Source organism: Bos indicus, chromosome 6, assembly GCF_029378745.1.
Source record: "Bos indicus isolate NIAB-ARS_2022 breed Sahiwal x Tharparkar chromosome 6, NIAB-ARS_B.indTharparkar_mat_pri_1.0, whole genome shotgun sequence".
Lineage (NCBI taxonomy): Eukaryota > Metazoa > Chordata > Mammalia > Artiodactyla > Bovidae > Bos > Bos indicus.
This window is the reverse complement of record NC_091765.1, coordinates 71,198,227-71,215,552: the sequence shown is the minus strand read 5'-3', so window position 1 is coordinate 71,215,552 and position 17,326 is coordinate 71,198,227. Positions and strand designations below refer to the sequence as shown.

At 40.9% G+C, this 17,326-nt stretch overlaps 2 pseudogenes; one reads left to right on the top strand and one right to left on the bottom strand.

The window, feature by feature from the left end:
- The window catches only part of LOC109560029 (mitochondrial-processing peptidase subunit beta-like), a 71,201-nt pseudogene that overhangs the window by 2,382 nt on the left and 51,493 nt on the right, over positions 1-17,326 (bottom strand).
- LOC139183714 (U6 spliceosomal RNA) lies at positions 6,286-6,377 on the top strand (annotated as a pseudogene).

Below are 17,326 nucleotides of genomic sequence, written 5' to 3'. Positions count from 1 at the left end.
ATCCAACAGATCACCTGGGTCCAGGCTGCTGCTGCTGCTAAGTTGTTTCAGTCGTGTCTGACTCTGTGCGACCCCATAGACAGCAGCCCACTAGGCTCCTCTGTCCCTGGGGTTCTCCAGGCAAGAATACTGGAGTGGGTTGCCATTTCCTTCTCCACATCCTGTGTTTTTAAACATAGGATGCAAAATGCAGTTTGCTAACCTTTCTCATTGACTTAGGGTATCGCTGTAAATCTCCATATTTTTAGACTTGAATTTATAACCCTCTAGGGCTCTATACTACAAAGTTCCAGACTGCTAGGCTGTTTGGAATTCCTGCTTCTTTTTGTGTTCTACAAGTGCACTTACCTTTAAGAGTCTCTGCACTCCCTACTCTCTTGCAATTTCTCATCTATTAAGAAGTGAGCAACTGGTCCAGATAGACTTGTTAATGAAATAAGAGGAGATAGGCTTTAAATAAAGGTTTGCATAATCCTTTCTAGGGGTAAATCCTTTCATCATCTTTTGTTTTAGGGGTATGGTAGAAGCTTTCGTTGTGCTTCCCAGGTCCTTTCCCAGGCCAGCTCTCTTGTCACTTTGCTGCTGTGAGCTGGTGACCAATGGCTTGCAGCTTGATCCTTCCCTGAAGACTCGCTCTTTGTCCACAGGAGCTCCTCTACCCAGAAATGCCTGGGAGGTGTCCAGGGGTGGTTGCAGCCAACTACAAATTCAAGGGTATAAAATCCCAGCTCCTTTGCCTCTGGGTGGGATAATTCTGTGAGGCCATCCTTGTCCCTTGTCCCAGAGCTTCCCATGGCATTGGGCTAAGGCTGGACCACAGCAGAAGCCACGTCTCACTTAACTTTGCCTCCAAAGTGTCCCTGAGAGCACTTGCACGAGACTCAGCCTTCAATTTCAGAGACTCTAACCTAAGACAGTTTCACCTGCTTTCCTGCTGTTCATATTCTGAGCTGTATTTTGGAGACATCTCCCTATCCTTTTCCTCAACTCAACATTTAACAGAGAAGGGCAAGCTAATCATGAAAGAAAGAATTCACAATAATAAAAAAATATTAGTTTTGCAAAAAACATATTAGAACACGTGTATACCTGTGGCAGATTCATGTTGATATATGGCAAAACCAATAAAATACTGTAAAGTTAAAAAATAAAATAAAATAAAATAAATATTAGAAAATTTTAATTTGTCAGAATTCAACTTAAAGCCTTATGAGTCACGTCCTAGAATCCTAGAATACAAATATAAAGGACACAATTTCCCTTCACCTCATCCTTTTGAGAAACTCATGGCCTGATGAATAAACCAAGTTAAGTAGGACAATTACCACACATCATAACAAATGCTATTATTGAAGTCTGAACTCATTCAAGAAATAGTTCTTGAACATATTACTATATACCAAACTTCTGGAGTCTAAACAACCCAGAACAAAGAATTGTAGTGTCCAAAGGCTGGAGAAGAGATGATAGTTTTTACTTTGGAAATGATACTGAAGCTGCTTCTGGTAGAGTGAGCAAGGGTTGACCAGGTGAAGGTTAGGGAAGGTGTTCAGATCAAAGAACAATGACCTAAAGGATGTGGTATTTCAGGGCACTGGGGAGAAGTTTATCATGGCAGGAGTTAAGGAGAAGGTGGAGAATAAGGAAGGGATGAATGTAAAGACCATTATCTGATAGGCTAAGAAGTTTGGGATGAGATGGTTGAATGGCATCACCAACACAGTGGACGTGAGTTTGAGCAAGCTCCGGGAGATAGTGAAGGACAGGGAAACCTGGCATGCTGCAGCCCATAGGGTCACAAAGAGCTGGACATGACTCATCGACGGAATAATTTGAAGTCAAGACGGACCTGTGAACCTAGGAGTGAGGCCAAGACCATTCCAGTAGGAGCACGACTGTCAACCACTGGGCAGGGAGAGGTGTGAGAGATCACAGCTTGACCAGCAGAGGCCTGCAGCAGGCCCCTGTGTGCAGCTACCAACGCCCTAATGATCTGTGATGTCATGGCTTAGCTATGACACTGGTGGTCGAATCTATGTCTCTGCCTGAAAGAATTCTTAAGTTTTCACTCTTGAAAATTTGATCTATAAAGGAACTTGAAATTCTCCTGCTCAGAGCTTCTTGTGTTCGAGGTGATTAGCTGTCCATATATGACTTGATAGGATCAAAAAGTATTTAAGAGAATCTTGGTCCCCAGACCCCTTAGTCTGTCATCATTGCCTGAAAGGTTACAGTTGTAGATCCATCCTTAGGACTCACCAGTCTCTCACCAGGTTGGGGAAGAAGGTGGGGACTGGGGGGACGAGAGGGCAAAGAGGAGAGATTTTGGGTGCTCAGTGGGACCATGGGGATACAGGGGTAGTAGGGATGGGGAAAGAAGCAGGAAATCAGAGCTTGAGAGAGGTATAAATAGACATTTTCTTTCCCTCACAATGATGCAATGGGCAGGTTCTGGCTGCTCAAATTTATTATACATAAATATGACTTAATATCAAGTATTTTAATTATTTTATTATGGAGAAAACCTATTTTCAGACTGAGCAATTCCTGCCTTGGTTTATATTTTTGCTAGTACTAATAGAAACAATAATAATATATAAACACTGAATAGTTACTATATGGCTGGCATTGGGTTAAGAACTTTGCCTTCACTAATCTATTTAATTCTTCTCCAAAATTATGATTGAGGTATTGTGAGTGCTGACTTATAATGGACCAGGGAAGTAGAGCTTAGAGTGCTCTAAGACTTGCTGAGAATCAGGAAGTCTTGCTGACTTGCTCAGAATCACACAGTTGGTGAGTGGCATACCCAGGTCAGCCTGCTTCCCTCCAAAGTCAATCCTTAAGCTCTGGCTTTCCCAACACAGCTATTTCCTCCTTCCTCCATCATTTCAAGGACTTCCCAGGTGATGCTTGTGGTAAAGAACCTGCCTGCCATTGTAGGAAATGTAAGAGACGCAGGTTAGATCCCTGGGTCAGGAAGATCCCCTGGAGGAGAGCATGGTAACCCATTCCAGTATTCTTGCCTGGAGAATCCCATGGACAGAGGAGTCTGGCAGGTTACAGTCCATTGGCTTGCAAAGAGTCAGACACTACTGAAGTGACTTAGTACACAGCACTACCATTTCAGAGACCTCCAGGACAATATTAAACGCTACAACATTCGAATCATTTCAAATGCTTTTTGTCCTTCAAATCCCGTTTCCATTTTCCTTCATTCACTTAACTGATACCATCAAGCACCTTCTGTGTATACTGCATCCCCATCCTCCATGGAGCTTTCCCACACTGATTTCTACTGTCTTTAAACACCTGAGTCTTTAATGTAGGGAGTGAATCTTATAAATAGATTTGTACAGTTCTCTAAATGTTTTTAGTGGATTTATTTTGTTTTCTCTCCAAAGATTTTAATCTATGGCTGGGTCAGGATCAAGTCTTCAAGTTTCCCATCTTCTCAACAGCACCCAACTCGGTGTTTGGTGGATATGTCAGGATGCCCCTGACTCTTAGCCCATCCAAGGCCTGTATTTTTAGGAAGAAGAAATGCATGTGTGGACCTGATAAGATCTGAGTGACATGTGGAGAAGATGCCCTACGAGTGATGATCAGCTATGTTTACCATTTAACTCCACAGCGGCAGGCCAAGATAGCTGTCGAGGTCTGTGGACAGAAGTTCATGAAGATCACTGCTTGACAGATCAGGGTAAAGGTCTCTTTCTTTAAAATATGTGAAGGGGCAGGAAACGTGTACACCAGGTGTTTTGTGTTCGTGGCTGCCTGGGAAAGATAATTCTGTCTGCTCGATAAGAACACTGTGCTCTGCCCCCAGATTGTTTTTCCAGCAGCTATTTTCTGCCTATAAAAATGAGCATCGCTGGCTCTCAACTTCTTTCCGCAAATCCCCTGGGCTACAAACAATAACAAAAGGTATCTCATATTTATACAACACAGTCCTCAGAAAAGCTCAAGGACCTGAACAAAGCTTGTTTTCATATATAAGCGTTCTTATATAATCCCCAAGGGGAAAGGGGCACAGGGTGACAATTGAGTTTGGAATGCTGTCATTCCTAGCTAATAAAACGGAAAAGTGAGGCCCTACAGCAGGATACACTAACGGTCATGATCAGGACAGGAAGGCCGTTCTTCCCCACTTCCTGTCCAGGGTTCTTGCCACTGGACCACACTGCCTTGTCAGAAATCTGAAAACCTGGAGGAGATGACTGGCGGGGAATGTGTGGGAGAGGAAGCTCGGCCATTCGGGGAGGGATGCCTCAGTCTCACTGCATTTGACGACTGTTGTTTTCACTGGTCAGGATTTTGCCGTTCCTCACAAGAGTGCCCTTTTTGTCCTTGGTAGAACGGATCCTGGGGAGACTGTTCATCACCCTCAGTAGGAGTTGGAGCTGGATCAGAGTAAATTTCCGAGATGTGGATGGTTTGGGGAAGAAAAGCCTTCTGAGCAAAGGGCATTCTGTAAATTTTTATTATACACTTAGATACAAAGATGAGTCAGGCATAAGCTTGGGACCCAATCCGGGCACCATGTTGCAGGGGAGACAAACTGGATGAAAGGATCTGTGAGAGCTGGATGAATACAGTTAAGGAAAGGCAGTCACTTTGATTGTGAATTTGAGTCAGGACTCTGTGGGCCTGGAGAGGGGCATTTGTGTTGAGGCTTGAAGGATAAACAGGAAGGGTTTTAAAGGATACCTTCTACACTGCACTGAGGTGGTAGCTATCTAGTAAAATCACCTGGGGAAGGTTTAAGGCAATCTCTGTCCCTAAATAATTGCATTTAATTGATCCGAGTATCACCTGGGCATTGGTATTGCTGAAGGGCTCCCAGGTTATTTTACTGAGCAAACAAGAGAGAAAACCACAGAAGGAGCATGGGCTCTGGAATTAATTCTGTTTGAACACTCTGTTACCTTGGACTAGGGCCGTTGTGGGGGCTGTGTCAGTGTCCCACTACTGCCGTTTCCTCCCACTTCTCCCTGTGCCTGTGAAGAAACTCTGCCACGGGAGAGTCTCTCCCTTTTGACAAGCTTTCTTTGACTCAAAAAGCCTGGACTGGGAATCAGGAAATCTGGCTTCTATCCCAGGTCTGCCACTGAGGTGCTACATGAGTGTGCTGGGTCATACAAAGAAATAAAGATATTTGGCTTTAATATTTGCAAGACTCTATGCTGAGGACTCAATGCATATCCAGGCTTTGATGTCTCCCATCTGTTGAAGTTTTTAGATCAGGATTTGTAGGTCACAGAATCTATTTAGGACCAGAATTATTTTTCAAGAATGATATAGGGACTTCCCTGAAGGTCCAGTAGTTGAGACTTTGCCTTTCAACGCATGGGGTGTGGGTTCCATCTCTGGTCAAGGAACTAAGATCCCACATACTTTGGGGCCAAAAAATTAAAAACATAAAACAGAAGCAATATTGTAACAAATCCAATGAAGATTTTTAAAATGGTCCACATTTTAAAAATTCTTAAAAAGATGTAAAACCCCAAAGAAAAGTGGGGTACACTGCATAGAATTGGGGCCAATATTGAAGTAAAATTTTGTCTCAGTTATAAATATATGCATCTACTGGGTCACAAAGACCCTGATGTGATGTGAGAGTTGGACTGTGAAGAAGGCTGAGCGCCCAAGAATTGATGCTTTTGAACTGTGGTGTTGGAGAAGACTCTTGAGAGTCCCTTGGACTGCAAGGAGATCCAACCAGTCCATTCTGAAGGAGATCAGCCCTGGGATTTCTTTGGAAGGAATGATGCTAAAGCTGAAAACTCCAGTACTTTGGCTACCTCATGCACAGAGTTGACTCATTGGAAAAGACTCTGATGCTGGGAGGGACTGGGGGCAGGAGGAGAAGGGGATGACAGAGGATGAGATGGCTGGATGGCATCACTGACTCGATGGATGTGAGTCTGGGTGAACTCCGGGAGTTGGTGATGGACAGGGAGGCCTGGCGTGCTGCGATTCATGGGGTCGCAAAGAGTCGGACACGACTGAGTGACTGATCTGATCTGATCTGATCTGAAAGACCCTGATGCTGGGAAAATTGAAGGCAGGAAGAGAAGGGAATGACAGAGGATGAGATGGCTGGATGGCATCACCGACTCTATGCACATGAGTTTGAGTAAGCCCCAGGAGTTGGTGATGGACAGGGAAGCCTCGCGTGCTGCAGTGCATGGGATCACCAAGAGTCAGACGTGACTGAGCGACTGAACTGAACTGAATGTAAAATACATGTCATGTTGTGGGTTGTAAGTTAAAAACTTAAGAGTACTCACTGGTAGTACATAGACTAAAATTGGAAAGAATCAAAGAAAATTAGCATGGCCCCTGTAGAAACTCACAAAACATTCCATGTTTTTTAAATGTTACTTTTTTTTAACAACTTAGAAGAGTTTGAGAAACATGGGGTCAGAGGCTCTCTATGGACCCCTTCCTTCTGCTCTATAACCCTTAACTACTCCAGTTTACCATGAATTCACCTTTCTGTAACTTCCTTTTAGTTAGTACCATGTATTTCTGGTATTATTTCATGTATTAGCTCAGTTGGCAAAGAATCCGCCTGCAATGCAGAAGACCCTGGTTTGGTTCCTGGGTTGGGAAGATCCACTGGAGAAGGGATAGGCTACCCACTCCAGTATTCTTGGGCTTCGCTTGTGGCCCAGCTGGTAAAAGATTCAGCCTGCAATGCAGAAAACCTGGGTTCGATCCCTGGGTTGGGAAGATCCCTTGTAGAAAGGAAAGGCTACCCACTCCAGTATTCTGGCCTGGAGAATTCCATAGACTGTACAGTCCATGGGTCACAAAGAGTCAGACACGACTGAGCGACTTTCACGCCACTTCATGTATTTCTGGCCTATCATTTATTTTCTCTAAGAGGGAGGCAGGACAGGGTAGTGGTTAAACGCACCTTATGAAGTTAGGTAAATCTATGTTTGAATTGAATTTCTTCACTCTTTAGTTGAATGACCTGGAAAATACACCCAACCTCTCCCAGCCTTGGGTTTCTTATATGGATGATCACATCTAGGACACACAGTGTTTCTAAGATTAAATAAGACGCTGTAAGTCAAGCTCACAGCATGAAAACCTTGTTCACAGAAAGTGCTTGGTGTAAGACAGAAATTATTATCTGACTTCCTGTCCCACAGATTTTAAGGCACAGTCTGCAATTTAGTGCCTGGGGCATACAAAGTCATAAATACTGTAGGCATAGAAAATCAAGAATTCCAGCCTCAAGCAGCCTTGCAAGATGCAGAGCAGCCATTCTCTGTGGGCATACCCCAAGAGTATCCAGGTCTCAGGAGCAGAGACCACAAATCCCCTTCACTTTCCCTCTGACATGACTGGCTGAACCTGAGAAGGCAAGGCAGAAAGAAGGATGCAGATCTTGACTACAATTTTCTTCAATGATCAAAACAACCCATGACGTTTCAGTGCAATCCAAACCAAGACAGATGGAAACTCAAGATCAACAGTTTCACAAGCATGTACCTGAGAAGATTTCAGACAGAAACACAGGACAAAGAAATGAGAAAGAGCCAGCGGCTGGAACACTGAGAAAATGAGTCTCCATTTCACATATTACACCAGGAAAAAAATGACCATCATCCAACAGTCAAAAAATAAGCAACTGACGAGGTCTTAATTGCCTCAGAAATACTCTGGGAATCAAAGCATTGTCTCGTAAATAATTCATTTCAGGAAATACCTACTAATCAATTACTAGGGCTTCTGTGTAATAGTTTCCCCACATTTATAGGTGGTGATCATGTGAATTGGATCATTGACTTTAGAATGAGATAAGCAGCAGTACTGGTAACCTAACCTACTTACTCCGAGTAGCTACAAAGAAATTAGCTGCCCTTAGTGGAAGCCAGCACTTTACAAAGGGTGAAAAAAATCCTATTCATCATGAGAGAGCCTCACATCAACCGAGTCCCCTCCAAGGACTAAGCTGAGACGATGTTGATGGAAAAGGGGATAATGATCCATAAATAGGCATATGAGAAAGGAGTGGGAAGGGGAGGGAAGCTCATGAGATTGGAGAGGGAAAAAAAATGGGCTTTAAAATGATAAAATGTTAAAAATATTATAAGGATTACCCAAATAGTATTACAAAGAACAGAACTGTTGAAAGTAACACTCGATGCTGGCATTTTGTGTGTGTGTGTTGGGGGAGGGGATTTAGTTTGAAATTGTATGATGAAAAAGAAAAGAAAATGTATGTGAATAATGTAGCCCCACCTAAAAATATGTTGCTAACACAATGGTTTTTCAGGAAAGAAAAGGCAAGGATGCCTGGAAATAGCTGCATCTAATCAGCCCCCATCCCAAGCAATCAACTGAAATCCAGGAAATTCCATATGTAACCAGAAGAATAGACATCCTGGAGCATTTTGCCACAGTTAAGATTAGCGGAAACAGACCCCCATCAGCACTGGTAACAAAGAAGAATTAAAGGTGAAGAAACTGCTGTGGGTCCTTGTGCCTCCCTTCTGGGAAGGTGGTGGCCGTGGGGGCAGAAGGATGGGAATTAGGACAGAGGCAGTGGCCCTGGCTGGGCTGACAGCCTATTGTTCTGAAACTGCCCCTTCAGTGGCAGCTCAGAGCAATGTATTCCTTCAGGGAAAATGATTAAAACGACTGCAGCTAGAGCTCAACTTATCCTCCTGATTTATCCTAACAATCTCTAAAAATGTTTGTTAACATAGCAGTGGTTTATGATTAACAGTTTTGGGGTCTCGTTTAAGAAATCCTTCTGTACCCAAAGGTTATAAAAGTGTTCTCCTGTATTTTCTTCTAAAAGATTTAAAGTTTTCCCTTTCACAGTGAATTCCTCTTTCTCTATGGAATTGAAAGACACAAAGAGCACAAACCAAAAAGGAAAAAAATGATTCAATCTCACTTCACTAAAATTAATAACTTCTGCTTGCTGAAAATATCATAAAGAGAGTAAAAAGATAAGCCACAAACTTGGAAGAAAATCCTGAAATCATATCTGACAAAGAACTAGGATGAAGAGTATATAAAGAATGGCTGCAACCTATTGAAATCCAAAAAGACTTGATAAAGTAATTCACAAAAAGAAATATAGATGATAACTATTCAAGATATTAAAAGATCCTATGTTTTTGTTTTTGTTTTTGGTTGCACCTCGAGGCTTGTGGGAATCTTATTTCTCTGACCAGGGATGGGACCTGGGCCCTCAGCAGTAAAAATGCAGAATCCTAATCATTAAGCCACCAGGGAATTTCCAAAAGATTCTTAACTTCCTTAGTAATCAGGGAAATGCAAATTAAAATCATAATGAGATATCATTTTACATCCACTGTACATGCGTGCATGCTAAATCGTTCAGTTATGTCCGACTCTGTGTGACCCTATGGACTGTAGCCAGCCAGGCTCCTCTGTCCATGAGATTCTCCAGGCAAGAACACTGGAGTGGGTTGCCATTTCCTTCTCCAGGGGATCTTCCTGATCTAGGGATTGAACCCGTCTCCCTTGTGTCTCCTATATTAGCACATAGGTTTTTACCACTATTGCCACCTGGGTTCATCCACTAGGTGAGCAAAAAAGAAATGAGTAATCAGAGAAATGCAAATTAAAATCATAATGAGATATCATTTCACACCCACTAGATTAACCAAAAAATGATAAAATCTGGTAATACAAAGTGTTGGTGAGGGTGTGGAAAAACTGAATCTTATTTACTACTGTTGAGCTATAAAATAGTACAATTTCTTAGGAAAACAACTTGACACTATCTAAAATAAGTACAGATTACATTTCTATGGCCTAAGTGTGGAAACTCTTGTGTATATGTATAATACTATCAATAGAAAGGAGCACAATCTACATTATTCATAGCAAAACACAAAGAGAGTCAAGCACGATTGTTTGGGGATACCTACCTTGTAGTCTACTATTTTTAAAAGGCAAGAGATGATAAACACAAAATTCAGGAAACTGGTTATGTCTGTGGGACAGGCAGGAAGGTGGGAAAAATTTGGGACAAGGACACAGCCAGAGTCAATTATATCATTCATGTTAGGAATCCTCTGTTGGCCAGTGGCTTTATATATAATACATATCCCATTGTAGGCACAGAATATTACATAACAAATTGCTTTCCATTTCTTAAGAAAAGAAATGGGTGAATAAAGAACAACAATCTCTAATGGCTCAGTGCCAAGGAAAGCAGACCTTGGTAAGGTGGGTCTCACTAATACAAGAGGAGAAGGGTCACTCAAGAAGTGATGGATTGCTCTATGTCAGGGAGGGTCCGCATAATCTTTGTGCCCCTGGAGGTCCTCCCAGAACATGGGCAGCTGGCCTAGTAACCAGGACCTGTGCCCAGGGTTCCACCCTATTACTCAGGTTGGCATGTGGCCTGGGTGGGCAAGTGGTGATCAGTTATGGAAAAGGCGTGCCACTTAGCACATGAATGATGTATGTGGCAAGATCTATTTTAGATGATTTTCCAAACAGAAAACTGAAGGCTGTTCTGGGGTAAGCCCTTTTGGTCTAATATTGGATATACCCTACTGTACTGTCCACCTTAACGGCATGAATTTGACACCGAAACAAGGCTAATTTCTCAACAGTTGGCACTTTGGATTGTTATTTCAAAGACTCAGTACTGAAGTCTTGAAATTGTTGGACTTTTTGACCCTAGCATTACTCATATGACTACAACCATTTTCCTGTTATTTCTATCTTTAATATATTTTCATCTTACCTATTCGCCCAAAAGGATTATAAAGTTACTGCAGGGAAGTATGGTATAAAGCCCTGTTTTGTTCATCCTTGCTGCCAAAAACTTGGCAAAATAAGGGCTTGGCTAAAAAATAGGTTGTTATTTTGAAAAATTATAAACTCATAGGTAGTTGCAAAAAATAGTAGAGAGGTTCTATGTACACTTCACTCAGGTTCCCACAATGATTACATCTTACATAACTATGGAATATTGGAGAAGGAAATGGCAACCCACTCCAGTGTTCTTGCCTGGAGAATCCCAGGGACGGGGGAGCCTAGTGGGCTTCCATCTATGGGGTCATACAGAGTCGGACACGACTGAAGCGACTTAGCAGCAGCAGCAGCAGCAACTATGGAATAAGGTCAAAACTAGGAGACTGGCATTGGTGTAATGTGTGTTCCAAGTCCATCCATGTTGTTGAAAATGGCAAAAAAAATTTTTTTTTACAGCTGAGTAGTATTTCATAAGCCTATATATGTATCACACCTTCTTTATTTGCTTTGAACTTTTAGCTATTAGTTTTATTAATAAGTGTGTTCAAAATATTTTGACTGAGAGCATTTTAATCACAAAATTAACATGGTACTACTAATCCAGTTAAAATCTTACTCAACAGAACCAATAGCAGCAGTAACTGAACCCCTATAAAATTAGGGGTTTTTTGAATTGTCTCAATATCTGCAGCATCAGTTCCTGCTTCCAAGCTCAGGGATACTGGGAATTCTTTTATAATATAATATTTGCCTACCGGTATCTTCGTGGAGTTGAACCATAGAGCTACAAAAAATGTGTTTTAGAAGAATTTTTTGTGCAACTTTACTTTCAGTGAGACTTATACAGAGTCACATCTATTCTGTTTGAATGACATGTAGCATGTCTGCAACAACGTCAGATTGACAATTCATACAGATTCCCCACGACCCTGTATCTGTGTGAGAAGCGTGGAAAGACTAGAAGCTATGGCAGAGGTTGTCATGACAGATGAGATGGGCTGGCATACTAGATAAATTCAACCCTCTGAAATGACAATCCGAGTTGCCCATGAGTATGTTTGCAACTGTAAGAGAGATTGTACCTTTGATGTTTGTAACCAACAACTTCAACATCTCTTGCAAGGTGTATCAAAGGCAACTTGTCGTCCATCAAACAAATCTCATTTCCTATGAATTAACAGGGAGGCAGAGCTGTTCTTTTTCCTTTGTGTGGGCACAAAAAGTCACCAAAATGAAACTTTGCTAACTTAAGCTTTCCATCATAGGAGATTCCTCCAGTCATAGTGAGAACTATTCTTGTACCCTTATAATGTGCGTTTGTATACTCAGTCGTGTCTGACTCTTAGCGACCCCATGGACTGCAGCCTACCAGGCTCCTCCGTCTATGGGATTTTCCAGGCAAGAGTACTGGAGTGGGGTGCCATTGCCTTCTCCAGTGTTTGTATACACAAGGTCTTAATAATTTACAGATTTGATATTTTCAGTTGGTCCCCAAATATCCATCCAAGTGCAGAATTTTGATATGCTGTGGCATGAAGATAATAAAAAACAACTCTTTGTAAATTGCATATCACTTCATGCATCTCTCCAAGGATTACTCTGTGCTCATATTCGGTCTCTGCTTCCCCAATGTACTGTTTTGTGCTACATCAGCAAGAATTTCTATGGATCTTGACAAATCTTTAGAGAGGTCTTTGGCATAATATATCATCTGCTTTCTGGAGGTATAGGCTTTGAAATGAGCAGCTTTTTTTTCATTTTCTTTTTGGTGACCTTGAAGTTTGAATGTTCCAGAGAATGAGCTGTTCCATTATTCTTATTTTCATATCAAATTCCAACATTAATCCAGAGACGAATGGTGCATATGACAATCCAGAGTTTCCAGAGACCACTCTGAGTTCATTTTCCAAACATGTTACTTATGTTTCAGGAACATTCAGAGCAACTTGTACAGTGGTTTGTATATTTCTCAATCTGTTGTCTCTGAGTTATAACGACAACCCACTGGCCCATCTGATCAGGACCCTCTCAATGAAACCCCACCACCACTACCACACCATGGGCATCAGCATGACTTAGACATCCACTGCTACCATCTCTTCTCAATGTCTTTTAACTTCTGTTTTATTTTTTCAATCTCTTTTCCTCTCTGCTGAATACTGAGTAGCTCTTCAGTTCTCTCTTCCAGTTCATTAATACTCTTTTCCATTGTATCTAATGGTGTACATCTACTTAGTTTTTCTAGTTTCATTTACTATGTGTGTTTCTTTTTACCCAGGAGTTTTATTTGATTCTTTTGTAAGATCCACTTGGTCAAATTCTGTAATTTCTGATATCTTGTTATACTTCAAATATTCTCATTTCTTTATTAAGAGAATAAGTCTACATATTTTATATTTCTTAATTTAGAATTCCAATATCATCTAGTCTTGTAGCTATAATCTTGCCATTTGTTATTGATCTTGTTCTTGTTACTCATTCTCGTTCCAATGACTTGTTTCCTCTTGCAGTTTTTTTTTTACTTAAAAAATTTATCCCTCTTGTGTTTTTATAATTTTTATATTTCAGTTAGTTTGTAATTACTTGAGGAAACTATTTGAGGTCTTGATTTAAGAATATTTATCCAGGAACTTGTTATGAATCTTGAATCACTTTAAGTTAAATTCCAAAGCTGAATATTGTGGGATCACAATTCTAGTTTCTGGCTCTAAACCATCATGAAGACCACTTGTGAACAGCAATTTTCAAGATAGACTCTATCCAGTGATGAGCTTGAGATAAGAACATTTCTTTATTGTTTTCTTTTGTGGTTAGGTTTTCTTCCTTTGGTTTACATTTGCATTAAAAATGTCAACTTCTAATCTCAAAAATATACAAGCAACTCCTACAGCTCAACTCCAGAAAAATAAATGAACCAATCAAAAAATGGGCCAAAGAACTAAATAGACATTTCTCCAAAGAAGACATACAGATGGCTAACAAACACATGAAAAGATGCTCAACATCTCTCATTATCAGAGAAATGCAAATCAAAACCACTATGAGGTACCATTTCACACCAGTCAGAATGGCTGCGATCCAAAAGTCTACAAGCAATAAATGCTGGAGAGGGTGTGGAGAAAAGGGAACCCTCTTACACTGTTGGTGGCAATGCAAACTAGTACAGCCACTATGGAGAACAGTGTGGAGATTCCTTAAAAACCTGGAAATAGAACTGCCTTATGATCCAGCAATCCCACTGCTGGGCACACACACTGAGGAAACCAGAAGGGAAAGAGACACATGTACCCCAATGTTCATCGCAGCACTGTTTATAATAGCCAGGACATGGAAGCAACCTAGATGCCCATCAGCAGATGAATGGATAAGAAAGCAGTGGTACATATACACAATGGAGTATTACTCAGCCATTAAAAAGAATACATTTAAAGCAGTTCTAATGAGGTGGATGAAACTGGATCCTATTATACAGAGTGAAGTAAGCCAGAAAGAAAAACACCAATACAGTATACTAATGCATATATATGGAATTTAGAAAGATGGTAACAATAACCCTGTATACGAGACAGCAAAAGAGACACTGATACATAGAACAGTCTTATGGACTCTGCTGGAGAGGGAGAGGGTGGGAAGATTTGGGAGAATAGCATTGAAACATGTATAATATCATGTATGAAATGAGTCGCCAGTCCAGATTCGATGCATGATACTGGATGCTTGGGGCTGGTGTACTGGGACGACACAGAGGGATGGTATGGGGAGGGAGGAGGGAGGAGGGTTCAGGATGGGGAGCACATGTATACCTGTGGCAGATTCATTTTGATATTTGGCAAAACTAATACAATATTGTAAAGTTTAAAAATAAAATAAAATTAAAAAAATAAAATAAAATACCTTGGGAAAAAAAAATGTCAACTTCTGTGTCCTAAACTACTTAAGATGGATCTTCTTCTATCTTCATCTGGTTCAATTTCTAGGCATTGTATTCCCAACCCTGCTTGATGTCAATTAAAATAAAGACTCTAGGCCACCAGTGATAAGTTAATGATCACAGGGACCCATTGCTTCAGGATGGTTGGCTACCTCCAAAGATTTGTGCTTTCTTGCATTTTTAACCTCTGATGATTTCCATCATTTTCCTGACAGCTCAGATAACCATTTTTACATCTTTTATCCATGCATTTTAGATGTTGTGAGCCAAGGAGATCCCTTGTGATATTTATTCTTTAATGTTTTGGGAAGTAGAAATTTGAGCACTATTCTTAGTGAAGTTGCTCAGTCGTGTCCGACTCTTTGTGACCTGTGGACTGTAGTCTACCAGGCTCCTCCGTCCCTGGGATTCTCCAGGCAAGGATACTGGAATGGGTTGCCATTTCCTTCTCTAGGGGCTCTTCCCGACCCAGGGGTCAAACCCGGGTCTCCCGCATTGCAGGCAAACGCTCTACCCTCTGAGCCACCAGGGAAGCCCCAGGTACTCTAATTTACAAGGTTTCTGTTGTAAGGAAAGCTATATCGAGAAACTAATATAGTCCTCATCATTCCCCTACCCCCACCACCAGATAAAAATCCTCTAAACACATCAGACTCAAACACTTGAGCTATTAGGGCCAAGTTACCATTTTACCCCATTACAGCATGACTGCTGCCCCAGTGCAACACTAGATAACTTCTTTCAGTAGAAGATACACTGAACGTAAAGTAAGGAGGGACAGTGTCTGGGTTATGGATAGGCACCAAGCATGAATTACTTATTTTGAGCTTCACAATAACCTAATGAAATTAGTAGCCTTGCTTTCATTTTATAAGTAAGAAGATTGAACCTCAACAACGTTAAGCAATTCATCTGAAGGATACAGAATGAGTGAAAATGTTCTGAAAGATCACCCAGGCACATCTCCCCAGAACAGGCCTTCAGAGGACCTGAGGGTTAACCATTTACTTACTTTTTTTTACTCATTTGTGGATTCATTCAAGAAATCCTTCTTTCTTTTTTAAAAACATTTTATTGGGGAAAAGATGATTTAAAGAAACTTTTCTTGAGAACTTGCCATGTATATGACACTATGCTAGACACTGACCTACAAAAATAAGACAAAGAGTTTACATTTCACATTCTCATATAAGAAGGCTCAGAAATGACTGGATCATGAGTTATATGACTGGAGTTATGAGACCATTGGGAAGGGTGTCACCCTGGAGACTGGCTCATGTGTAGTTTGGGATGGAAAATGGAAGATGGTTCCTGACGAAAATGGGTAGTGAAGTAGAGGTAGGAACTTCAAGTGAAGGAGCAGTCCTTCTTTTTCCAGGAGCTGACTTTTTCCTTTTTCTAAAAAGAGGAACATTAGAACTCAAAACGGTTGTCTTTAAGAAGGATTTAGTCTTTCTAGTTACCAGGTGCAAAGTTGTCTCAGTACAGGACCGGCTCACTTGCTGGATGGGATAGATCAGTCATGGTTTGGTTACCCAGCTTGTGGTCTTTTCTAAAATTGAAGCATCACACAGGAAAAGACTTGTCTAGTACAACTGCTTATAATTGCATGCTCCTCTTGATCACATAAGTCTTTATATCAGGAGCGCTAATCCAATTTTTTTAGATTCCATTTCCCTACTGGCCAACAAAGCTTCCTTGCTGGGTCTTGCAAAATTAAGCTATAAGCTTTTCTTCCACCAAGAGTTCAAATCTAAGCACAGATGTCAGAGTTAATCCCATTACCTTCAGGTATTCTTAACCCCCCTAGAAAAGTAAATTTGTCTTGCTGCTTTTTTTTTTTTTTTAGGATGAGGAATTCTCCTATACTCAACAACTTTCTTCACATTGTTGGTTACACTTAATTGGGTTTATCTTTGTCTAAAATGACATGATGGACAGGCCTTTTGGCAAGTGTTCCGTGTTTATTTCTAGGGCTTAAAATGTGGGTCATAGACACTGCTAAAGACTAACTATCCACTGGGAATCTTTATCCCACTCTACCTGTTTATTCTGAAAACAAAACTGTCATCAATGACCCTGGAAAACAGAACCTGGAACTTTAAGGATGTTGTACCAGTTACATGATATTACATCTAAACCGAGTATGCCCAGTGGTGTTAATTGGGGTCATCTTCCAACATACTTCTGAGGTCTGTGATTGCTACCTCTGTAATCGAAGTCTCTTAAATGCTGCCTACTTATCAGTAGTTCAAACTGACCCTTGGTCTTTTAGATAAGTCACTTACCATCAGAGTTCGGCATTTAATTTGATATTGGGGTCTTTTCTAACTGAACTTTTGTTGAGTGATCTCTAGTGAGTCCCTTATATCTGTAATTCTTGGCAGTACACTTTGGACAGGACAGAAAGGCTTGTTTCACATTCTGACTGGAATACTTTGTAAATGTGTAACCTTGGGCATGTTACTCAAACTCCATTAGAATTTCTTTATCCACAAAATTGGGACAATAATGTTCATCTCAAATATTTTTTGTGAGGAATAAGTGAAATAATGTATGTAAAATTTAGCATAGGACATGACTTAGAGTAAGCACTCAATAAACAGAAGTTGTTCGGATTTCCTTACT